General features: G+C 39.4%; 1 protein-coding gene across 1 annotated transcript in view; it reads right to left on the bottom strand.

The window, feature by feature from the left end:
• TAB3 (TGF-beta activated kinase 1 (MAP3K7) binding protein 3) overlaps positions 1–25,063 on the bottom strand; it is a 48,967-nt gene extending 23,904 nt beyond the window's left edge. Inside the window, exon 1 of the mRNA XM_075719894.1 lies at positions 25,038–25,063. The gene's annotated coding sequence lies outside the window, so the exon portion shown is untranslated. The remainder of the gene's footprint in view (positions 1–25,037) is intronic.
• Between the last annotated feature and the right edge of the window lie 2,172 nt (positions 25,064–27,235).

Below are 27,235 nucleotides of genomic sequence, written 5' to 3'. Positions count from 1 at the left end.
TTGAAGTACTAAATCACCTAAAATGAAGATACATGAATCCTCAGTAATGAGATCCAATTGAAAAATAAATTAGATCAACACATACTATCTGGAAGTTTATAAATTACTTACTCATGTGCACTTATGCAATTACAATATATACAGCAACTAAAATAATTCCTGAGTGAATTTCCAGAAAACAGGTTACCTGGAAGACAGTTTCTCAGGCCTCATCAATTTAAAGGTAATTGTTAAGAGTTTTATAACAACAACAGTTGGGCCTTGAAGGATAAGAGGGAAAAAAAAAAAAAAATCAAGACAAAACAAAATAATAAACAAATCAGTTTATAAAAGCAACACCTCAAAGGCATCCTGCTTCTATAAGTTTTATGTAAATTCTTTCATCTTAAAAGATTACTTAAATCTTTAGATTACAAGGATGAGAAAACACAGATGGATTTAAGTACAGTCAGGTAAAGAACCTCAACTTTTCCTCTGAATATTACAAAAATGTCATTTCTAAATATCATTGTCCTGACTTCTAATCAAATGCATGTTGACACCTACAGATAAAAAGTGGATTTATTGAATGGCATTCACATGAACTCAACCCAACATTTGTAAATTAATCTGGGTTTTTTCCCCTCCTTGTTCATCTCTGATCAAAGTGTTGAGGATAAATTTTGGCATTCAGATTCAGAAATGCAGTAGGAATTTTTTTACTTAAGTACTCATAGGGCAATTCCTTCACACACTTCACACACTTGCACTGCACTGACAGGCTTTTAGCCAAGAGGTAGAAAAGCATTCAGGGAAAGCTAGCAAAGCTGGATATCCTATTCTGTCTAAACATTACAGGAACTGAAGTATGAAGATACCATGAAATTTAGGTGGACAAAACAGTAAACCAATATCAACTTCTTAGTTATGGAATCTTCAGAACAGAAAGAACAAAATTAATATTATATACAAATCAGTAAGCTGAAAGGAAAATGAACATAACATCTCCACCAAGCAAAAGTGAGTTTGCCTTTAGAGACGTGTAAACTCATTTGCAGTAAATAGGAAGTAGCAAATCCAATAAACAGTTACAAAATCCAAACTCATTACAGTAATTCCTAATTGATATGTGTTTAAATATCATTTGCCAATACCAACAACTCATTCCTGTTTATATTTGCTACTGGCATTTAGACATAAAATTTCTGAGTAACACTGATTATCAGTGCTACTCAGAACTTTATACCTGTTCTGAGCCAAGCAGAAGAGCAAAAACAGTCTGAATACCCTCCCTGAACTGGAACTTTCCTTATTTCTCTGATAGTGAAGAGGGAGAACTGTGAAGAGTGAGGACAGGAACTGAGGAAGCAGGAAAAAAGATATGAAATTCTAAAATTCAGTTTCATTAATCTAGATCAGTACAGAATTTTACTTTCACCAAAAATGGCATGGTGAATAAAAACAAGATCATGTCCAAAAGAAAAATACAATGTTCTTTAAGTGGAAGAACAACAATAAAAGCTTAAGACCCATTTGTAATCGCTTTACTAAAACATGCCATTTTGTTTTCAAAGCCATGCTAGACTAACTGGCTGCACAGCATGAGTTCTGAACCCGAGTGACATTTTAAATCTTTTGTTCTAAACTTATTTATTAAATGGAAAGAAGTTGCGAGTGCATCTTATGAATTATATTCCTTCCTGAAGTCATTTCAATCCATGAGACGTTTCGGTCATGTTAGTTACAGTTCTTGAAATTACTTTTTCAGTTTTGTCTTTGCATTTTTCCTACTCATTTATTTTGTTGAAGTTGGTCTCAAGAATAAGTTATTCTATCTTTTGGAAAAAAAATCTGCTCTAGTCTGAAAAGCCTTTTAGAAGAACATGGACCATTCATGCTTGAAAAAAACTAGCATTACTAGACTTGCTCTACAAAGTAATATTACTAAAGTATTCAGCAAATGAAAAAGTTTTATATAGATCACAACTTTTTCTAGGTAGAATTGAAAAAATTAGTTGCTTATTAATAACATATATTACATTAGACATTCATGTTTCATGACTACTTCCTTCTAGATATCTAAATTCGAGATGTCTTATAGTATGGAAATAATCCTAACAAAAAGTCATCCAGGTACTAAACTACAGTGTTCTCCTTTACCAGGCACAGTGCATAACAGATTCTGCAAATAATCTATTATTTTCCCAACTGTGAAAATTATTTCATTGTACTACTATAACAGAAACAAAGATTTAAGCTGCATTTAAAAGATTAGCCTACTTACTAGAAGTATCTATTAAACCCTATGGCCCAAGAAAGATGGTGAAAACATTCTACCTCTCACAAAAGTAAAATATCACCTATTCCAGCTTCAGCATTCAAATTCAGCAAGTAGTCCAAAGCATTTATTATTATTTGGGAATAAAAAAAACCAAACTTAGGCAAGTTAAGTCCCTAGAAACTGTCTTACTGGGAAAGGATTTCAAGTTTTTTATTTACATGTAAACATATATAAATAGAAAACTATTCAGTGAATTACACATTTGTTACAGTTTCTTGAATGAAGTTACCCTGTAAGTAAGGACTGCTTAGGGGGTAGATGTCAATTTAGCTTCTAAAACAGATGTGGACAAACTTCCACTGCCTCCAGAGTCATCTAGAGATTTGGCTACATTCCTCCAAGGATGCCAAGATCTACTGCATATAAGACAGCATGAAAAAGCAGTGAGATCAGTTGCAGCAAGTTACAACTCATACACAACTGAACAGCTTTCTCCATCTTTATTCCCACTCCAGTCAACTCAGTTGAACTAACTCAACCTGCTAAACCAACTAAAAAAAAAAGAAAAAAAAAACCCCAAAACAGGACCAGGAATAACACCTCCCTCTTTTCAGCACAGGTAAACCAACTGATCGGTTAAAGCCATACAAAAATGTACCTTCACCTGAAGCGGACTCAGAACAAAAGAACCGAAGCTATTCTTGTATGAACAGCACTAAATGAGGATGGAGATTCTGCCAAGTACTGTCAATACTGGAGTTAGAGAACATGCTTGTGGCACTGCAAGAAAGCTGACTGTCAGCTGAGCTCAGAACGTACACCACCGGCAAGAGGTCAGAACTGAAACTGTGCTTCAAACTCGACATCACTTCCCCACAGTCCATGCGATACTGTTCTCTACAAAAATTCTTTCTGAAACCTATGATGGACAAACTGATTATAGGCAGCCAGCTCTATCACTGATATGATTATACCTTCCACATCTCCGTTGACACATTGGTTACACGGTTCCAAATGCTAGAATACCCTCCATACGCTGCATGCCAATAGTAAAACATGAGAAGACAAGAACTGAATTAGCTCAGCCGACAGATTTAGAAAGCACTTTATTAGACAAGGTATTAATATCTTTTGGTTTTTACCTAACACTGTGGTTTTAACAAATAAATATGATTTCAGCCAAAGTCTACATTACTACATGATCACATTCCAATTCCACTTCTGTATTTCAATACTGAAGCAGATGTTAAGGTGTATAATTACTGTGGTGCTTTCTACAATGACTGCAAACATACAGCAGAAAAGCTGTTAAATAGCAACATTTTTGTAAATAAGTTTGTATAAAACCATGAAATTTGAAGAGGATGAGTCAAACTGAGTTGCTTTGCACAAAGGATTAACTAAGCAGAAACACCGCTTTTAACATCCCATCCCACACATACCTACTATTTAATAGGCATCTGCACCCAATTATAGCCTTGTAAACATGCCTGGCATGTGACCTGGCTGCAGATGCAATCACGTAATCTCACCTCTAATCCTTGAGCAGCCTCTGGAACCACTGTAGGATTAATTCAAAGGTGTCTGCAGTAGAATATTAAACTGACTGTAAATGGTTTAAAGTCATCGCACTATACTGATACTGGGAATAATAAAGAGAACAATTTCGTACACTAAGTTTCCATTTATTTAACCATTCAAATAACCAAAAGCAATTAACCAACTCATCCCACAAATGTCAGAACACTCACATCAATCCAGCTAAAGACTTTGGATTGCTCTTGCAGCAAAAGGAAGGCAAATACCTTTATGGCAATGTGACACCTTTATAAAGATTTGCTAGCTGGAAGATCTTAAAATCTCAGAAATATGAGAAACTGAACTGTTTTAACAGTGCCAAGAGAGCAATTTTTCCTCACAACCATCTTCAGTTACACACTCATTCTGTTTAAACATGATGTATGACAAAAACCAAGGATTACTTTTCCCTGCAACAGTCCAGCTAAAATAATTTTTAGGACTACATATAGCTAAGAACAACTCTCCCACCTCACAAATCACAATGACCGTTTGTTACAGAAGTTTGTTATTTACAGGGCGATACATCCCACAGCTTTGGGACTGTACTGCTTCACAGAGTAGGAAAGACAAGTACAATAGAATTTAAAGATGCTTTGTCAGTTCATATGGACATATTAAGTTCAACAAAGTGAAAGAAAAGCAGTCAATATTTGAAGTTGAGCTCAGCATGCTGAATGCTCTGAATAAGTGGCTATGTGACTAAAAATGCAACTTCATGGTTTGGCAAGCTGTCTTCTGATGAACATTCGTTCACTTGTATAAAAGAAGATCAACAGGTTCATAGAAGCTCCTGGATGGTAGGAGGACAATGTGAAGCACAATAAAGAGGTATACAGCAAAATAAAATTAAAAATAAAGCTGATAAGCTACCACTGCTGACCAATTGGCCTCTTCTATTATGGTAAAGTTGCACAAGCTTACCTGACAGTTCTTGGTTCGATATCCCTGACCATTTAGCCATACAATAGTTACACAGCCATACAATAGTTAAACAGATGTGTCATTTGATGGCCTAGAACAGCTTGGAGTACTGAAATGGAATGCAATTCATTAAAACCAGCATGATGAGAATACTATTATCTCACATTGATGGAATGGGAGTGTAAAGCAACGAAGACATTCCTTCTCTTTTTTTCTCCCCATCCCCCATTAGCTTAAACTTAAACAATGATGCGTTTTATCCATGTTTGAAACTATTTCCACAGATTCCATAAATGAGGAATATCATGATACAGTGTGGTATGTCTTCATCACACAAAAGCAATATGCAATTCTGAGGTAAGAGAAACCTCGATGGAGGAAATCCATTTTTGGCACAACAGTGACACTGCCTAGAAATAGGACTTAAGTATAATAAGGTTTCATCTGTGGTCTGTGGGCAAGCATGTTAATAATACACGTTATTACTAAAATTCAAAAATCATAATCAACCACTATTTCCTCTTAGGCATGTATTTTGTGTTGCTTTGTATGCTTTGGCATTTGCTTTGCTTTTTTCCCCCCTTTCATTACAGTCCGTCATCCTTATGAGCCATCAACATCATGTAAATGGACAAGGGCTATCTTTCTACTGTTCTTCTCTTCCACCTATGACAAAACACATTAAAAAGTCACAGGAACAATATAAACAGCTTAGTGTTTACACAGATTAAAAAAAAAAAAACATCAGGCACTGAGACACCAAGTTGCCAGGCAGAAAAGGAGTTAGAAGCATTGCTCTGTAAAGATCTAACATTTTCAAAACAAGTCACACATTCTATGGCCTTAATCACGAGTAAATTTCTGTCTGTTAAGGTAGGATTAGTATTTGACAATAAGAGACCTTATTTATTCCACTGCTTTGGAAGGAAAAGAAAAGGAGTGAAAATTATCTCTACCCTATATACAAGTCAAAGCTTCACAAAGTATAACGTACTTTTAATAGCTACATGGTACATTACACCAGGAGATATTAAAAACTGTATGATAATGAGACGACTACTTAACTGGAACAATGATACTCATTTTAGCAAGTAGCTAAGACATTCTTGGCCAGTAATTCCTCTACCAAGTAGATCACAGAATCATAGAATGGTTTGGGTTGTAAGGGACCTTTAAAGATCATCTAGTCTAACTCCCCTGCCAAGGGCAGGGACATCTTCCACTAGATCAGGTTGCTCAAAGTCCCATCCAACCTGACCTTAAACACTTCTAATGATGGGGCATCCACTTCTGAGCAGCTTGTTCCAGTGTCTCACCACAACAAATTTCTTCCTTATGTCCAATCTAAGCCTACTGTCTTTCAGTTTAAAATCACTGCCCCTCGTCCTGTCACTACAGGCCTTGGTAAAAAGACTCCCTCCGTCTTTCTTATAAGCCTCTTTTATATATTGAAAGGCCATATCAGATACTAGTAAATACTTTGTTAGGAATTTATGGTTCTCCCACTCCAAGAAGCAACTAGAAGCAGCTCTTGCTACATAACAAAGTTAAAAGAGAAGTAAGTTTTCAAGGCAGTGAGACAGTTCAGGAATGATGCTACTATGCAACAAGTACCAATTTCCAGAAGAGTTCTCCAGAATACTACGTGAAACTAAAAATTGTAAACACAAGTGAGTTTGTATGCCTCTCAGATAATCCTGAGATTATCACAAGTACCACGTTAGTACCAAAAGCTATGAGGACTATGAACTTCCTTTCTTACCAGGACATACAATCTACGATTACTGACTGAACGTTTGTGAAATATAGCCTGTGGCTGGAAAAAAACCTGCAGTGAACAAGCACACTGTCGGATTTCCCAATTCATAAACTCTAAGCATTGGCCCTGCTACAAGCAGTTTTATAATGATACAAAAATTTTTTGACCATTATATGCTATTTTGGGAATCAAAATGAGCCAGAAAGGATACAAGAAAACATGAAACCAAGTATAAACTATAATGCATGGGGAAAAGGTCTACGATCCATGGATAGTAAATGTCAGCTTTTTTTTTTTTTAAGTACAGTCTGCTATTCATATTTCCAGGTGTAACAATTACTAGAAGCTGAGGTTTATACTAGAGAGATACTTAGCTAACAAACTGCAAAAAATACTGGACTACTGTTTAATACACAGATTGTTCCAGAAAGTTAGCTTCCTTCTCAGAAGTGCAAGATTAACACTTCTCGAAGAAGACATGTCTCGGAGTATTGCTATGGAGGAAAAGTTATCTGCAGGTCACCAGTTTGAATCTCAACCAGCTCAACAGGAATTTAACGCTGTTCCAGCCTAAGAGCTGTTTGATAGCTCCTACACAAGGTAAGTGATTCTCAGCATTAGCTCCTGCTCTTACATCACAAACTCATTGCTATGCTTTGAACTCACTTGCAAGACATTCAGAACAAGCTTTGTTGCAAGATATATTTATTTACACCAGTCAAAATACAATGAGTCCTTCCACAAAAGACTTCCATAAAATGAAACACTGTATGTACTTTTGCAGGAGTTCAGAGCAGTATTCAGTAAAGCCAGAAGTTTCAAAAAGACTGAAGACAACAGTCATGATTTAAAAAAAAATATGAACCAAACTGTCATTTGGTTTACCACATAGAACTTGTAAAATTTAAAATCACCTACACTCATAAATCAACTGTTACACATTCAAATGGCTATTCACATAATTAGCGTAAATGCCTCCCTCACTTTTCTTCACCTTCTCACTTTGATTTGGGCTTCTCCCCATTAAAAATGTTTGCTCTAAAAAAATTAATTGCTATCAATAACTCTGAAGAAACTACTGTCCATTTGCAGAGTAAAAGCAACATAATCACGTTAGTCATTTGAGCCTGTTGATACTTCCATAAAAGGCACACTGCTGCACTTGATGCATTCAGGGCTATACCCTTTGAATTTTTATCAGTTATTTTATTTACTTGGGTGCCTAAGCAAACAATTCACAGTGAAGTAAAAGCTCAGCCATCCTCTCAGAATCAGCTGAAGATGTGCAAGAACTACAAAATTTACATTCACTCCTTTTAGTCAGTCATGCTATGAGTTAGCCAAAGGATAGGTGATTTACCACAACAGAAACTTTTAAAAAATAAAATTTAATTGTTTATGCTACCAAAGAAAACTTGAACTATTTGAATTAAGCCATTCTTAAGGCAGAAAGAGGAAAAAAAGTTCTAAATCAACTGTTTAAACATCAGGTTTCCTGCTTCTGAAATATCCCTGACAGACCTTAGCAATGCCTAACAGTAATTGTTACAACAGTTAAAAATAACCAGACTTGTACGATTTCTCTGTTAAGTCTCCGATGAATTTTTATATGAGAAACCTTGAAAATACTCTGTATTGAATACACTGACTGAATCAAAGATTTCTGTTTTGTTGGTAACTGTATATATGGAAAAGCATTATAGGATAAGACACAGACATTCTCTGTAACACACCTTAAACTTTCACATTTTTCCTGCATCAATAAGAAAATGATTGCAAAGCATATTTATACCTGTAAAGAAGTATTCATTTTCCTGCAGAGATAAAAGGAGATACTAAGTAGCATTACTTTCAATTTAAATGACCCGTATAAGTTTATTAGTGGCCCATATAACTGACAACAGTGCAAAAAGCAACATCTGTTGCAAAGACTGCCTGCATACTATATTCACAACTCTTTTACCCAAGATGACCAGTTGAGAAAGAAAAGAAAATGGTACTGGGAAGCACAAACACCTATGCAACACTGTTTCTGGACTGCCTACTACTAGCCTCTCCTTACTTTGGCTACCTTAAACTAGAAGAAAAACCCTAGAATAGAAAGAAATGGAGCTGAGTGAGGGGATGAGAAAACCTCATTTCAGGATCCCCAGCAAACACATACCAATGGAGGATATGACTCTACACAGAGGAAGGAAGTGGACAGGCGCATATAAACGGGAACAAAAAATAAGACAGAAACAAGGAGAGAGTAGACACAGAAAAAACAAGGAACAGACAGGAATCAATACAGAGCAATGCAAAAGATTATCAAACAGTACAGAGAAATACGAACCACGTACTCCCTACACACCAGAAACATCAACTTCCACTTTTGAAGTTGTGAATTAAGCTTTGGTGGCCTGAGCCTGACTGCATAAATTTCTTTGACATTACTAATCACTATGAAATATGGTGGATAAGTTATGCAGCATGCCTGCTTCTTCTATCACTCCAGAAGAATTTGTTAAGATAAGGAACTGTAACACGAACCTTACCTATTTTGTTGTATCTTCTGACAAGTCTTTGCATGAATACCCACCCATAAGGGTGTCACAAAAAGAGATCATATTAAGAGGTTACAGATAAAATAAATACAATTAATATAATGTTATCTATAGATATTAATTCCAACATAATTATAACATATTAATACATTGAGGTTGTCTGTCATCATACGTGTACATCTATAGATGCTTGAGTGTGTGCCATAGTTGAGGAATTCCTGTATCCAATTTCCAAGCAAAACAGAAAAGATACCTGACAATAAAAACATCATGTGTCAACAACATGATATATATACAGCCATATATATACACTTAAATATATGTATATATACAGATGTCATATAAAACCTAGATTGAGCTTTTTATCTCTCTCTCTGCCCCCAAAGCAAGAGGAAAAAAAAAAAGAAAAAGAGTGCCTTAAAATTAGATTTTTGTTTCTCCAAATTTGTTTTCTTTTAAAGTCACATTCATCTTCTATTAACATTATTTTAAGATGAAAAACTTTATCTCTGCTTAGCCCCAGACTGGCTATCTGGGGAGATGTGCCTTAGATACTATAAAAGTGCAGACATTTTAAAATGTTTTCATTGATTCGGCACTGGCTTCAGCCTTCTCTATAAAAAAATACTTATAGGATACAAAAAAAGCTGTGGAAGGAAAGCTGTGAGTTTCCGTCTTTCCGTAAGCAAAGTCTATGTTATAACCGTTGCAGAGAGAAACCTTGGTAGTGTAAGGTAATGTTTACACAACTGACAGATAAAGCTGTAGCTGCCCTGTCTGTGGAACTGCTTCAATAGCAAATCTCCATGAGGAAGTCTAGATATTTCAGACCCTCTTGTTCCATAATCTTAGGCCAGAAATAGGACAAGCCAAAACAGATAATGGAAAGACCAGAATATGAATACAACTGTTCATCCTAAGATGCACTGATGCATTACTGCCAAAATTCTTGTACAGCTTCAAAGGACTTGAACAGTATCCAGCAGCTTTACCTGATAAAAGCTTTAGAGCATCTCTTCCTTACAGAGAGCCTGGCAACAAATCAGGTGTTTTAAGACCAGAGAGGGCAGGCTGAGAAACTACAGATAGCAGCAGTAAAAGGGCAGCCACCAACACTGAACTTTTTCACAAACGGTATTAATTTCCGCTTCATGTTGCCAAGTAACTTTCATGGTCTTCTGTGTGCACTGGGCAGAAGACAGGCTTGGTAACTGATTTTTCTAACAATGTAACATTAGAATAGGAGCTTTATGAATTACAGTCACTCACAGGTCGCTCATAGCTATATAACAGCACAAACTGATTCCTAAGACCCTGCTTCACCTCTCTCTCAGAGGCTTTCAGTCATGACTGGTAGGTTAAGGAAAACTGTTTGCAGTCCTGACACCTTGGTTACTCAGCGACATTGTCTGCAAAGGCAGGTTGTCAGTATTCAGGTCACCAGTCATAACATTCGTTTATTTTTGTTGGTCTGGTACCAGGCCAGAAAATTTCGGATCCAAGTGATGAGATTAACACAATTCCTGGCTGGAGCACGCATGACTTTTTTACATACAGCTGGGTATAAAAAGACAGATTTTGTGATGAAGGAGCTAGAGCCCTCTTTCACAGAGCCTGTGATCACAAGCTATAGCAGCAACATATTAAACAACTCTGTGGCTTTATAAAGTCAGGCTTACAGTATAAAAAATTAAAAGGAAAGAGGACCTTTACTACTAGCCAGTCTTTCCACAGTTGCCACTGCATGGCTGTCTGATGGTGAAGTGATGCGCAGGTCATCTAGTACAGCTACAGAAGAATATAGGTATAAATCTGAATATGGGACAAATGAATGAAGCAGACTTTCTGAAGCTTTCAGGAATAAGTAGTATTTGGCTTTTCAAAGCATTTCACCCAAAAGGCTGTATTCACAACTTCATTTTTTAAAATACTTTATTTTTATTCTATATGACAAATACTCTTCCAAATGTAAATTAAACATGCATGTTAAACACTTAAAGCAATCAGCATCTCTCTAAAGCCAGATCATTTCCACACTGATCTGCTCTACTGTACTCTATTAAGGCTGGTAGGATAAACTGCTCTGATTTCATTTCCCTTTTAGGAAGCTATCCTCATAATCCTGCTTTAGAACAACAACAAAAAAAAAAAAAAACCCAAAAAATAGGGCTTAAAGACAGCTTCAACTTAAAATAGTTACTAACTCATTCTACCCTTAAAGAGGTTCAGATTATTTCACTTCTCTAAAACAAGATGATGCTGTGCAGCAGCTCAAGGTAGGTGCATCCTCCAAAAGCACTGTCCTTTTTTGTTTTAACAGACCTCTCCATTCTTATGGGATATATGGGGTCTTGTGGATAACTTGGTAAAGGAGTAGCAGAAGAACCGCTTGAAACATTCTTTACACTACACTAAAATTGCCCTAGTATTTGTGCTGTGCTGAGTGCTATTCGCCTTCAAAAGAACAGAAGAGTGCAACAGATACCCATCCAGGAGTTTGAGTGGTTGCAGATGCAACCTACAAGAACTTGAAGGTCTTTCACCTGATATGGTACAGTGGTTTCTTTGCTTAGATGCTGCAGCAAAGGAGGAGATGTGGTATTAAGTTAGTTCTCTAACCAATCTCCCAATTTCTTTACTGTTAAGAAGTGGCAGTGTCCATATGTTTTGTAGAGTAACAATATGGAGCATGCCCAGCTCTTCATTTAGACACTAAGAATTTCAAACTGAAACACAGGTCTTTTGGTCTAAATCCCTGGAGTCTTAGAAAAGCATCACTTGCTGAGAACAGAGGAAGAAAATCAAGGTCTTGTATCTCCCCACAAATCAAATGCTGTCTTGTACACAACAGGAGGTTAGACAGCAGAAAAATCTAAACTTTAAAATAATTTTAAGTCATTCCCCTGCCAGTCAAACACACTGCCACCAGAGTATTGCCCTGAAGCCAATGAGTGTCTGCCCTAGACACAAGCAGCACAGTGACCGATTTTTACATTTCAGAACCAAAAAAGCAGTTGAAAGCAAAAATATGTTAAAATAACATTGTAATCTGATGCCTTGATTCCAAAATCATAGTGTGAGTAGTCACACCCTCTGCTTAACCAAACAGCCCAGTGACTTCTTCAGAATTCTCACAACTCACAACTCAAAGCATTTGCATGACCTGGACTCAAGTGTATGCTTTGAGTTTTCTCTGCTTTTAGAAGAGAGGGAGGAGAAGGAAGGAGCTGAAAATCTTTGACATTTATAGTGCTGCTTAAGCACAAGCCTTATTCAGAAGAGTATCTATTTTGCTCTCCCATGTCATTCTTTCCCTACAGGATGGAAAGCAATGCTACACTTCTGGACAATAAAACACTATTACTGTATTTTGAAACAGAATTCAAACCTATCTGAAAATTAGATATAAACATACTTCTAAAATGCTATGGATAAGTACATTTTAAGAATAATTCTGCTAAATAGGACTGCGTATTCAGAACTTGGTTTTCAATACCTGAATGGCCAGATGAAATGAGCAATACTTTAACAGACCTGTGAAGTCAGACTATAGAACACATGCAGATTCTCTTGTTCCTTCCTATTGCTGGATAAATATGCAAATTAAATATTTCCATACCTCTGTAAGATGCCTGTTCCTTTGATTCAGCATCAGATTTAAAACACACACACAAAAAAATTTACTTTTTTAAAAACCCTTATAATACTCAAGTCACTGATTCTTACCTTAACAACTATTTCACATCACCAGTTTTCCATTATAGTACACCAAATTCAGTACTGTTTAAAGTTTGGGTTTTTTCCTTGGCTAAAAAGAGAGTGGAATGTTTTTCAAAACAATATTCACCTGAGAACCAGAATCCCCAGTTACCAGATTTACATAATAGTATAGTATTTTAGCAAATTTTTCTGCCAAGGATTACTAGGCTCCATTCAGGGTATACATGAGACCTTGGATACTTTAGGCCCACTAATTCCTCATCATTGTGTAACGGTTTAACCTGTGGAGTTACTCTTAATTCAACTATCTTATTACATATTTTGTCTAATTTTCAAGTTAATTAAAAATAAATTTCACACAAATTTGAACACTTGTAAAAAAAAAAAAAAAAGTACATTCAACTCTGTACATACTTGCTCAAATACAGGATCCCTGTTACTTTGATGATTTGTCAGGTTTTCACACCAAACCATTCACTTTGATCAGATGAGCAACTTTCTACATATTTGAAAAGTAAATTAACTGGACACAGACAAAATACTCTTCCAATGAGACACTGCTTTTATAATAAACACATTTCAAAGTATGCTTATGAGTAAATACATTCTTTATGTAGTTATACGCACTCAAATCAACTCAACTGATTCCAGAATAAACAGAAACTGCACATAAAGAAAAACAGGCATACATTTAAGCTACAAGATCAAACACTGTAGTACTGACTATCTGTGTACACCAAACTTGTCAATAATTGAACACCATCACGAAAGAATCATAACAAGCATGCTTAAATTGTATGCAAGGTGAGAATTTTTAGTAATTTGTTATAAAAAGCAACTTTTAAAATTCAAATGATTACTTTCAAATAAGAGCCAAAGCATTAAAGGAAATCTCATTACTCAAATTCAAAATTACATGTTCCAAATTTATGTAATTGTACATACAACTGCTTTTACCTAAATAAAATTGAACTTTCAAATATATTTTACATTTTAAGTCAGTTTTTAAATTACTAGTGTTAACAACTATGTCTCTTTTAGAGAAGAGCATATAATAGAATAGACATAACCTAGACTAGTCTGGGAGTCAGTCAAGACTTAAATTACCAGTAAATTCGGTAATATTAGAACTTCTGATTAAGGTGCTATTGAATGCTATTTCCAGAAAAAAGGGGAGAAGAAAATAAATTCTTAAACATCAGAAGTGCAAAGTAATTAACAGAAGAGGGGGGGAAACCCAACAAAAATTACAAACATAACTACACCCAAATATCAAGCTTTTTTTTTTTTTACAAACTTTTTTTTTTTAACAAACTTTTTTAACAAGGATCATAGGGCTGCTGTGTACTTCCCTTCCATGCAGAGAGACAGAAATAGGCAGTTACAAGGGAAAAGAAATACTAAACATCCAAATCCATCAATTTTTTCTCCAACACACGGTGTCACAACTGAGAACAAACAAACAGACAACAGCAATCTTGCTATTGTTGTTGAACTCTTAGAAATTAAAACAAGTGAGCATTAGGCACAAAACCCCTTTAACTTCAGGAAATAAGTTTTGAAGGGAAAAAAAAAAATATCGTTGTCCAGAGAAGTATTTATCAGCATAAAATGCTTAGCTATAGCACAAACTCTGGGTGTTTCCACAAGAGAAAACTATCACATAGGAAGTCTTGCCTGACTGTTTCATAATCACTTTAAACCAGCAAAAATACAATATTTCTGAAAAAAGAATTTGCTTCTCCTTTCTTTTGAATGCTTGCTCCTCCCAATGCACTAGCACAAATGTTTAGGGACCAAATGGCGAACTCAACATCATTAAAGCTGAACTTTGATTTACAAACCCTAAATACTAGCTCAATCTGGATCAGTTCCTTGATTCACCTCAAAACCCCATGAAACCTTGTGCTATAATCGGATACAAAACATTGAAACAGAAGCAGGCAGCCAGGGGTGAGAGGGAGAAGTGTTACATCAGAATGGTCACAATAAGATTTCACAAGCAGATTCTCCCTTTAGGTAAGACAGAAAAGACTATTACAAAATACAGTATCCCACTATGACAGCAGTCCAAGTCATAAATCTGATTCTGTTTAAGAGATTTCCTTCTGGGACACACAGGCACCTCATAGATGCAACCAACTATGCAACCAATAGTTCTGGTTGCAACCAATATATCTGGTTAGTCATACTTCGTGTTTTAGACACTAAAGAAAAACTGATAACATTTCTAGAAGTCTTATTTTCAAGGTTAAATGACAGAATAGTCAGTAACCCTGTGAAATCCAAATGATCTACATTCAAGCAAGTCAAGAACCTAAACGTTGGAGAGGGGTTGATTGTTCTCAACTTCCCTGAAAACCTGCCTTTCCAAGTCTTCATTTTCTTTTTTATTTGGAGGAATCAGGAAGAGTTCTTAGCTTTGATGACAGAAAAACCAAAGCTATCCATCCAGACTAGTTGTGAATGCATTTCAGGGATTAGCAAACCAGAAGAATCACAGAACAGAAAAAATAACCCAAACAGTAGGGCAAACGATGCAAAATACCTATATTGCACTTGAAAAATGTTAGTATTTTAATATGAGATGCATCGAAGTGATATGAGTTTAATCTAGTGTCACGAAAGAATTAAATCAAACACCCAAGAAGTTTTCAATCCTCACAGATCCCTCCTAAAAAGTTATTTGGCAGAAATTTTTACAATTATATTAATATATTCAGAAGTTACTCATCTTTGACTATCCGTAACCTATTTCATAAAAAGAGCACAAATTATATGTACTCAAATACATGCATAATAATAAACTATTATAATTCCATCTTGAGGTTTACACCTTAGGAAACTCATTTAATGTTTAAGCATTCTTTTTTTCATAGCCAGCAATGTAATTAAACCGTTAAAGGAACCCTAGTTAAATACTGTTTAAAACAATTGCAATACAACTATTTAATGGCTTTTTAAGGATGCATTCCTGAAATAACCACCACAACTCTTCCTGAATATTGCAAAAAGTCCAGAAATTTTTTTGTAGAATACCTGTCTACTGAATAGTCTTCTAGTAGCATTCTGTCATACTATACATACTATCAGGTAAACAAGGAACTAAGATGTTCATACTACATAACATGGGATCATAGGTCATAGAATCATTTAGGTTGGAAAAGACCTTTAAGATCATCCAGTCCAACCACTAACCTAACACTACCAAGTCCACCACTAAAGCAGTTAAGGGTAGAGTAAGAATTAACTTTATGTTTCCTGGCTTGGTGGCTGGATTATTTTTTAATGAAAGTAAAACTAGAATAGAATCATTAAGGTTGGAAAGGACCTCCAAGATCATCAGTCCAACCATCAACCCAATACCACCATGCCTACTAAACCATGTCCCAAAGTGCCACGTCTACCCATTTTTTGAACACTTCCAGGGATGGTGACTCCACCACCTCTCTGGGCAGCCTGTTCCAATTCTTGACCACCCTTTCCATGAAGAAATTTCTCCTAATATCCAGTCTAAACCTCCCTTGACACAACTTGAGGCCATTTCCTTTCATCCTATTGCTAGTTACTTGGGAGAAGAGACCAACACCCACCTCACTACAACCTCCTTTCAGGTAGTTGTAGAGAGCGGTAAGGTCTCCCCTCAGCCTCCTCTTCTCCAGACTAAACAACCCCAGTTCCCTCAGCCACTCCTTGTAAGACCTGTGCTCCAGACCCTTCACCAGCTTCATTGCCCTTCTCTGGACACGCTCCAGCAATTCAATGTTCTTCTTCGCTACTCATGAACAAATAATCCTAAACATCAAGTTTTTCTGATTGCTTGACTTTTCTTATAGTTTAATAAAAATTCAGATTATTTATGATTATGCAATAGGTTTATATAATTCACAAATTCTACTACACACAGAAATAACTTGCCCTACAGGTTTAAGTACAGCATACACTTTCTGGGAAAACAAAACAAAAAAAGAACCACCCCCAAAAAAACAACTGCAGGGAAAAAAAAAAAAAAAAAAAAAAGCAAGACTCAGGGAAAACAGACAAAAGAAAGGTCTAAGCAAGCCTAAATGCATTCCCCCCCAAGGATGTAGAGTTTTCATTTTCTGAACACACTAAATAGCCTGCACCATAACTAGTTTCATTTTAAAATGAGTGCAGCTTACATAAGCATGTGGCAGTCATCATAACCATTTTTACTGATGGCAATACAACCAACAGTGGTAAAAAATTTATATAAACATGCTCAGTTCAGAAAGCAGTATTTAGGAACTAATTCAAAATATCAGTAGCCTTTACTATAAACTACTACTGACAAAGCTTAAACTCAAATATTCTGTGAATGGACAAGTGGATACAGAAGACCAATGACTATGCTTAGGCAAATTTATTCAGAGTAGCCCCAAAGCAGAAATTTGCCACTGTCATGAGGGCACAACTCCTACCATAAGACACATTTGTACTTTCTGGCATCTGTGTTCTATCACATAATAAAAACATAAGAACAAGAGATACTAAAATGTTAATGCCATAACTACTTTTTCCCTCCTGAATCAAAGAAAAAATACCTAAACCTCCCCCCCCTCTTCTTCTAGCACTCTACTTAAGTATTTACAAAATCCTTCTCTTTTGGACCTTTCAAAAACCAAGATAATTCTTTAGATTCCTTTACAGAAAGATGGACTAAACAATGATCTATGATGTAGATTTTAATAGGAGTCAATGGAGGGGGAAAAAAATAACCCAAACAGAAAAGGACTGGTTTTTTGTTGTTTGGTTTTGTGGGTTTTTTTTAAACTGAATTCACAGAAGAATAGAGTCAAACCTCTTTTGATGCTTTCCTGCTGGTTCCCTAGCACCACTTCCCCTTCATCCACCTCTTGGAGATATCAAGTCCATGAACAGCAATCCCCACAGGAACCACTTCAGTGAGCCCAAGACTAGGAATAAGAAGTTTCTTCCACCACCCCCAACCACCAGAAGAGTAAGCAGAATTTTCTCTTTGAGAAGATATGGATTCCTTAAAAGGTGGGAGAAGTAGGAGCTCTTCCCTCATCTTTTCTGTTGTTTCCAGGAGGGGAATCCTCCATCAGACACCTGTCCACTAACGCTGCGTTTTGACCTCTAACAGATGTACATGAGAACAAACTGCACCAGGACTTCTGAAAATGAAAAGCCCAGAACTGAACTGTATAGCTAAGAACCAAACAACACAAGCTGCTGCCTCTGTGCCCTGATCACATCTTGGGTAACATATGCTCTTAGGAGACCTGTCATGCATTTTTGTTACAACTTCTACAGAAAGTGGTCTCAGTTAGGGAAAAGCAGCTTTCAAGTGACTGGGTGTTCCTCCAGAAATAGAAGTACTGTTTGTCACAGTACCAGCAATGTCTGTGTTGTTGGTACTAGTGCCTCGCTGAGTAACAACAGGAAAGATCAGTGAAGATCCCTCAATGTCCACATTGCTATAGGAAGATGACATCCCGTTAACGGTACTAAAAACATCAAGACCTGCTGTACAGAGTTGCTGAGAGCAAATTTCTTTCTTGTCTTTGGAAAGCTTAAAGTTGTGCTCTACAGAAGCCACTATTAATTCATCTCCCTCTCACAGACCCCTTACTCCTAGATGAAGGAACTCTATTTCAACACTTTGGCGACTTTTTGACGCTTTCTCTCTCTCTCTCTTTTTTGTTTTTTAAATACAGTAGAAGATCATTTCTAAAGACAGATCAAAAAAGCTGATCTTACTTAGGGCTCTCTTAGGCCTAAGGCTACCTTCAGCCTCATTTACTCCCAGATCTGGAAAAGGATTGGCACGTAGAACATTCACTTGACTTGGAACTTCCTTTAAAGCAAAAGAAGCATTTACTGTATCTATAGAAAGGGCTGCAAAAGCAGAGAGGCAGATTTCATTTAAGAGGGTCTACACTCTGACATTTATAAACTTAATTCTGCTGCAACAGGTACGGTAGAAACTGCTTTCCCCTTCTGTCCACTCTTCCTTTAAAATGACTATGCCAAGAAAACAACAGTAAAAGAATATGTTTGTTACAAAAAAGGCTAATAAGCTCAAACCAACACAGAAGGAAGCTGGATGTGAACAGGGACTTACCTCGCCATCACTACCTGCTACTGAAAGCGGTACACATCGAAGGCTAACGTCTTCAAGTATAGAAGCAAGAGAAAGTATGAAACTGCGCACATCATCCTGAACAGTTATTCCAAAAGCTCATAAACTCACAACACATGAAGCATTTGCAGACCAAGTGAGGCCTGTTTTGAAATACCTGCATAAAACACTGATGCTCATGAAGAAGGAACAGCAAGAAACCTTCTATAACCACATTTTCACAATGCTGTCCTAACAGCAGGAAACGAAGTAGAGACCCAGACTAAAATAACTGTTACCCCACGCTGTCCATTTAAAAATTACAAATGAGTTGCAAAATCCATGCTAATCTACAACAGCAGTGACAAAAAATGTCTGGTTTTAAATGTAATTTCATGTAAGTGTTCTGAGTTCAGTTACAACACTCGCTCAGCAATTCCAGGATTACTGAAGTCACATCTGTACACTACCAGGTCACCTAGCAGCAAAAACTTGATTTGTACCAGGAAAGGACATAAAGTGGCATTTCAGCAGAATTACCCAGAAAATAATAAAAGGTTTTTACCACCTTCAAGCCATCAGTGGGAAGAAAGATGATATTTGATGTAGAAATGCTTCCTAGTAGAAATGTATCCTATTAACAGTTTTTGAGAAAATATGAAGCAACAGGGTGAAACTGTACCAAAATTAACACTTTGTCTTATCTAGACATGTCATTTTTGATCTGACATTAGCAGCATTACAGTGAGAATTACTATTCCATCAATATAATCCTAAGAATTTCAGGAAAGGCAGGCAGACACATTACAACAGGAATGCTCCACTAAAGACCTAGTGCCTGGCTTACTACTTCTGCAAGCTGATGTTCAAGAATATCAACATGAAAGCCACATTTTACGTTCCTTTCAGAACTTTCACAACATCCAGGTGAAAAAAGAAAAAAACCCAACAAAAAACACCCCCTCTGCTTGCTCTGAACTATTATTGATCCCATGTCCAATGCCAAAAAACAAAGAAGAAAACAAATCCATAACTCTTTCAAGTGCTAGGAATAAATGTCCACAGCTTGCGTTAAGCCGAAGTATACAAACTCCCCGTGGAACAAAAAAAATTATACTTGAGGATTTATACCAATGTGACAAATGCTATGACATACACAGAACGAAACAAGCCTTTTGCCAGCTATTTTCAGTAAGTTGTGACATTGTAAACCAGCACCAATTGTTCAAACAGATGAGACTTCAGGACAAATTACATTAGAACATAACCAAGGAAGGGAAAAATGAAAGCTTGAAGCTGCAACGAGATTAAAATACTAGCATTGCTATGGATCTTGTTACCAAATCTGATAACAAGAAACAGTCAACACTGAATACATTTCAGAAAAGTATCCAATTTTTTCTGCCACAACTGCCAAGACAAATACTGATACCATTGGAATTCTTTTTCTAAAAGGATCCCTAGATCAACCATGATTTCACAGAAATTGATCCACTTTTCAAATTAATATACACTTTAGTGGATATACAGTTTCATTTGAAAGCAAGTATTTCATTAAAGTGCATTGAGTGTGGAATGTGATTGATTGAACAAAATTTGCTGAAAGGTGTTTTTAAGAAAACACTCTTAATTATCCACCGGCAAGCCCACATGCAGGTAGGAAAACATCTACACTTAAGCTGTAACAGCCAGGTTACTGAACACTGCTACAGGAGACTGACCTTTATCTCTATTCTGCAGCTTTACTGTTTGCTTACTAAGCCATCCTGCGTTATACGGCCCTCTGGAAAGAGCAAAAGGAAAAGTAATTTTCCTTACAATAGAGCTAGGTTAGGGGGCAGCCTGGTAATACACTGAATATGCTTTTAAAATACCACTACTTTAAATTCAGGCCCTGAATAAAATAAAGGCCACCTGGAATTCAAGGACTAATGCTGCTTCTTAAGAAGAGAAAGCTGTACATTACCTTAACAGAGATGGCATTTTTCACTTTTACACTATCATGCTTTGTTGGCTATTATGAAACAGCACTTGAAGAGGGAAAAACGTTCAACATAGTAATTAATGGGGTGTATAAATATTGAAATGTTAGTTCCACTCTGACATTAAACTGAGACACACGCACACAGTGTGATCTAGCTAGTATAATTCATCTTCAAAAAGAGAAAAAGAACAAGAAAAACCCCAAACATTAAGAACTCACTGCCCATCTTGATCTGTATGGTTTATTAGCAGCATTGTAACCTTGTCTCACCTTCTCATTACATACTGAATTTCAGCTTCTCATGGCAATAAAAAGGCTTCACTGATGTTTCTTCTGGTAGTTGTGCACGAGTCTTCTGGATACTAATACCACAGTGCCATCTTTTAAGCACTGACTGACAGCACAGAAGTTGCTGACCAACCAACCACCTCATACAGAATAAGAGATACTCAGAACAGATACTCAGTACCACAGAACCACCCTCTACATTGTCAGGTCGGACTTATATCGTTTGTCTGAAGCTAGAGAGACAAATTTGCATAGTATTACTAGTATATTCACAATTTGAAAGCCTTTCAAAGGACAACTTTGATACTTGAAGGTTTGGCAGAGTACAAGAATCTATTCTGGAAATGTTTTCAACCAACACCTTCAACATTTGCATACATGAGTCTAAACAAGTATTTCCAAACTCTCATCTTTCCATTTAGAAAGAATGCTTCACACATGCAAGTCGGCACCATGACATCACCACACATTCAATCTCAACAAAATGATTCCTGGTCTTTCAGAAGAACAAGACAGCTAATATCGCCCTTAAGACACTATTTTTGTCTATTATTCCCATAGAGAAATAACAGTCTACAGAAAATTTACATTATCTAGGTAACTGAAGGATAGCTCCAGCCTGCAAAAAAAGACAAATAATACCAGAAAAGTTTGGCAGGGATTTGAAACTAATACCCGACTATCAGTATACTGCACTAGGCAGCACCATCAATTTCCAGTTTAGCTTTATTTTTCTGTTTGAGTAAAGACAGTAACAGGGACAGGAAAAAATATTGCAAAACCACAAGTCATAGATATTTCTACCTTGTAACTTGAAACACTTGCATTCAAAGGTAGTCCAAAAGGTGCTTACAAAAAAGTTTGAGGCTTTGTATAAACTCTCTCCTAGTTTCACTCTCCATTTGTCACCTGCCTTTTAACTGTATCGTACAACAAAAGTAACTCACTGAAAACACCTTTACTTACATTTATACGTGCACACACAGGTACATACACACCAGGCACTGCACCTACTTCAGCTCACAACAGCAGGAAGAAGAGCATCATACAGACACTCCTAGAGCAAAACGTGTCATACCATAGTTGAGTGGGATGACTAAGCATACATTATAGACTTGAGATTATCCCAAATTTACTAGATTTCATCATTTACTCAATGTTTGGATCATTACTAAAATATCTTTGATGTCAAAGAAGTAAATCAAAGGCTTTTGCTTGTATTGTTAGTGATTTTGCTAAAACATTGCAGCTGTACAAGTAAAGATTTGAACTATCATCCCACTTGAAGATACAGCTCTTAGAAAAAAGCTCAATAAAACATCTTCTTAAGTTTAATATTTATTATGTACTGCAGTACATAAAGAAACATATAACTCTGACCCTAACCAAGAATACTTTGGCAGGTCATACTTTGAGGCTACTTGCGCTATTTAAAAATACAGACAAAATGAATCATCACAGGATTAAAGTCAGGGGAAAGCATCCACAGACCAGCACAAACAAAAACTTAACTTCATGTAAGCACTACATAATTTTTGAGAGGGGACAGAAAGAGACAAGCTATTACTGGGTAGCCTTAAGAATCTTATTAAATGTATTCTCTTGGACAACTTCAATGGAATCCTTCACCATTAGGATTACCATTTACCATTACTCCGCTGCAACTCAACGGACAAATATCAGCACAGACATATCACCACAGTTGGGTGGAAAAGACGCCACATTTTCACACCACCTGTTCAACTTATCTTGTCCTCCTTGAGATGACGACTAATGGAAGGAAAAAGGAGCCTCAGCGAGATCCAGGAAACAACAAGGAAGAATGGACACAGATCTCACGATAGCCTCTTTACATTTATCTGCAATCACTTACAGTAAAGGTTATGAACTGAAGCCAGATAAAATACATCATAAAAGTACAGTTTCGTAATATGCATCCATCACTCTTATCCTACTCACTGTACCTAAACCAGAAGACTTAAGATTAAAGGCAGACTTACATGCTGATTTTATTATCCTAACGTATCAAATTTTACACACATTAGTAAAGTAGTTTTATAGATGAACTGAGACAGTCTATATATACATTAATACAGGCTGTTACGGCATTCTTCAGATTGCTGCTATCAACTGACACCATTCACAAGACAGGACAAAGGGCAGGCTTTAACAAATGTTGTGAAATACATTATTTTTAAGAATCCTGTTCCTCTCTCACTACTGAGAGGAAATGAATTTAACATTTCTTCTTTTTGCATGGAATATGTTAACTGAAAATATACTTGACAAGGGGCAGAAGAAAGAAGTGCTCTTCTCACAGATCTGGAAAACAAAATTAAAGCTATCAGAACAGACACTGACCTTTGACCATGCAGGCTTTACCTGTAAGTTTTAAGAGTTCTTTTATACTAAGCCCTCTGAAAACAGAACTGGTCAAGCAGACCTGTTACAGAACATAAGCCTATAAACAATTACTACTCAATTTGGTAACAGTGAACACCAGCACTAAAAATAACAGGCACCTATCAATATATCAGCAGGATGGGTTGGCCTATCCACTCTCAATATTTATTTCGAATGGAAGAAGAGGGGAAAAGGAAAGCTACTGCACAACATCAAGCTGAAAAATCCTGAAATGTAGTTATTAGAAAAGCATTACAAATAGCTATCTTTTTAGCTAATATTTACTGCATTCATTAGCTATAAAGATATGAATAGACTACTAAAAGCATCATCCAATTAGTTACCACCAAAGCCTTCAAGGGCAGTTTTACGCATACTTACCTGAACATAGTGTCTTGCTTTAAGTTTTTCCATTACCTTCCAGTGTGGCATACCTGGGCCATTCCATTTTTTTGGTGACAGGGATTCTCTACCAAACTCCAAAGTATAGTTACTCTCAAGCCATCTAAGCAACTGCCTTTCCTTTCCTTGTTTTCTCCTTGCTAAAGCAAGGGAGAGAACAGCCAGTATTACGTTACAAGTCATGTTTGAACGAGGGAAAAACACACCAACTGCACAAAGACTAACGCTGGAACAGTATCAAGCCATAAATAAGAGTAGCATCCATCCACCATATCCACCTATATTAAAGAACAAGCCCAAAGAAAACCCAAGCTATTCTTCCCAACAGCTAATACAAACAACCGATAAGATCTCAAATCCGACCCGAGGACAAGACTCTGGACAGAGCACAACTAAGGCCTTGTTGCCTTTGGGGGCCTTCTATCGCCAGAGCCAAACCACAACAGCAGCAGCATCATACTGCAGTCAACATGTCGAAGAGGCAGTAGCAGCTCTTTTACCTGTGAATTTATTTGGGTTTTTTTAATTTTTTTTTTTTTTTTCCACACAGCAAGGGCAGCATCTGTGGCCCAGCAGACACCACAGCCCCCGCCAAGCGGACACCCGCACAGGATCTCCGGGCAGTCAACCAGCCCCCCCTCTCCAAAGGGCTCCAAAAACAAAGACCAAAGTTTTCTCTGCTCGGTGCGTGGGAGTGCGGCAGCAAAACAAGAGCCAGGACCAACACCAGCACCCTCCCATCACCACACCCCGGCCCCCGCACACCCCGCAGGATCACACCCCCCCCCCCCCCCCCCCCCGTAGGGTCCTCTCCTGCGGGGCAGCCCGCCTCCCCCCGCACCGCCAAAGGGAGCGGCCGGCTCCAGCCCGCTCCCACCCCGCCGCCCCCTTGGCCGGGCGGCCAGGGGTCACCCCACCGCCCGCCGGGAGGCACGGGGGGGGGGTATCGCCCCCCAACCCCACTCGACCCCCCCGCTCCGCCCTGAGGGGGCGCCCCGCCAGCGGGCAGCCCTGCCCGCCCCCAGACGCAGCCCCCCCCCCCCGCCCCCGCCGCTGTCCCCCCTCACCGTGCTGCGCTGGGGGCCCGGCTCCGGCGGCTGCATGCCCGCCCGCCCGCCCGGCCCCTCGCCCCTGCCCCGGGCCTCCGGGACGGCGGCGGCTGGAGGGGGGCGGCACGCGAGGCGCCCCGCGCGGGCCCCCCCGCTCCTCCTGGGGCGCGAGGGGCGGGGGGAGAGGCGCGTGCCCCCCCCCGGTGAGGGCGCGCGGAGCGGAGGGGGGGCCGGGGGGCGCTTTCCGGGCGGCCCCGGGTCTCGGCGGGAGAAGGGGGGGGAAGAGGGGGAAGGGGGGGCCTGGAGCGCGGCGCGCGGCCGGGAAGCGCTTCCGGGATAGGCGGGCGGCGCCGCACGCTCAGCGCGGGGCGCTGAGGCCGCCGGGCGCGCGGCGGGGGGAGGGGCCCGGCCTGCGCCGACCAGGCTCCGACATGGCGCGGCCCGCGCGCGCCGGCGGCCCCCGCCCTCGCGAGACTTGGCGGCGGCGGGGAGGAAGGGGGGGGGGGGGGGTTGGGGGCGCGCAGCAGCCGGCGGCGGGAGGCGGGGCCGGTGCGGGGGAGGCGCCGGGCCGTGGGGTGGCCCCCGCGGGGTGGGCCCTGTGCGCCGCCCCCGCGCTCGTCCCGCCGGTTTTTCCTCAGCTCCCGTAAGCCGGGGTTTGCCGCAGGCGGCTCCGGGAGGCTGGAGGCCGCCCCGGCCGCCGGGCCCTGGGGCTGGCGAGGGCGCAGCCTGCCGCCTGCCCCGCACCGGCCGGCGCAGCACAGGGGAGGGGGGGGAGGGCAGGGCGAGGGCGAGGCGTGCGTGGCGGCGCCCACGGCAGCGGTGACCGCGGGTGGGCCGCCGCGGTGCTGCGCAGCCCGGCACGGCGGGCGGAGGCCTGCGGCGTCGGGCGGCCCGGCCCGGCCCCGCCCGGCCGCGGGGAGGGAGAGCGCTGGGCGGCCCAGCCCGCACCCCGGGTGCCGGGGCCGTCGGCGGGTGGGAGCGAGCATCCCCGCCTAAGGGCTTCCCCCTTGACAGAAACCGCTTTCGGAGCATGGTTAGGCGGGGATCGAAGCTATGGGGCGTTATTTTCCCAATACTGACAGCAACAAGAAGGTGGGCGGACGCAAAGTTCACAGCACAGCCCTTGCTCACCTAGCCGGGGGTAGCTGTTAGCGTAAAACCGCCCGCGTGCTGTGGTCCTGCCCTAAGCTCTCATCGTCCCCTGCCATTCTGAGTAATGTTTTTGTGTCCCTCTGCTTGCAGGACAGACTTGAGGCAGTTGTGATGATGCAGATTGATCCAACATAGGCTTTTCATTGACTCCAGCGGAGGGTGAAATCTTCCTGTCGAGGCAGAGCCTTGCAGATGGTTTAGCGGGTATATGTTGGTTTTTCATCCACAGACTGGGCCTTAGTTGGAGATTACGTCCTTCTGCTTATGTGCCTGCATAAGCCGGTCTAAAGCGTCTCCTCCCAAATGATAAAGACCATGATTTGCGTTTCTCATTTCTTTTTCCATTCAAATATTTTTCTTTGTTTAGCCAGCATCTGTCTTACATAGATCTTTTTATCCTCCTCTTAGCGCTTTTCATCAGAGCCGCAGAAACATCATTGCAAATAAATTAATCAGGGCAGATGCAGAGTTCCTGTAACCACCTTCTGTCCCTGGTAGAGATCGGGGAAGTGCAGGGTGAAGGGGTGGAAGGAGGGGCACATGTCTTGTATTGCCATTACTGACTCTCCACATCATTTTCCGTATGTAGAGGCCTTGGCTCCTGTGTCAGAGATTGCGTGACGTTAATTAAGGAATTCCTGTGTTCTAATCCCTACATCGGAAACAAGCCAAACCTGACTAGCATTTCTGGAGAAGCAAGATGCAAAAGCAGAAGTAAACAGGATCTTGGTGCAGCAATACTGTTACCTAACAGAGACTGGTTCTTAAGATTGGAATTAATATCAAGATGCTGCGGTGCACATTCCTCAGCAAAAATCCATAATTTCCAAATATAAATGTGTGCTTTTGGACTCAATCAGTAGTTCCAGTAGCTCTGTCTAGTCTCTCACTTTCTTAAACTGTGAGGAATGGCCCTTTGTATAGCTGTTGATCCTTATGCACGTGAGTGTCTCTGTGGCCTGGATTACACGTACTGGCCCTGGCTTGTTCAGCATTTTTTGTGTTGTCCTGCTACTGTCTTAATTCACCCTGTCATTTGTTGCTTCCAGATCTTTCAAATCAAC

Source organism: Pelecanus crispus, chromosome 1, assembly GCF_030463565.1.
Source record: "Pelecanus crispus isolate bPelCri1 chromosome 1, bPelCri1.pri, whole genome shotgun sequence".
NCBI classification, from domain to species: Eukaryota; Metazoa; Chordata; class Aves; order Pelecaniformes; family Pelecanidae; genus Pelecanus; species Pelecanus crispus.
This window is presented reverse-complemented; position numbering and strand designations above follow the sequence as displayed.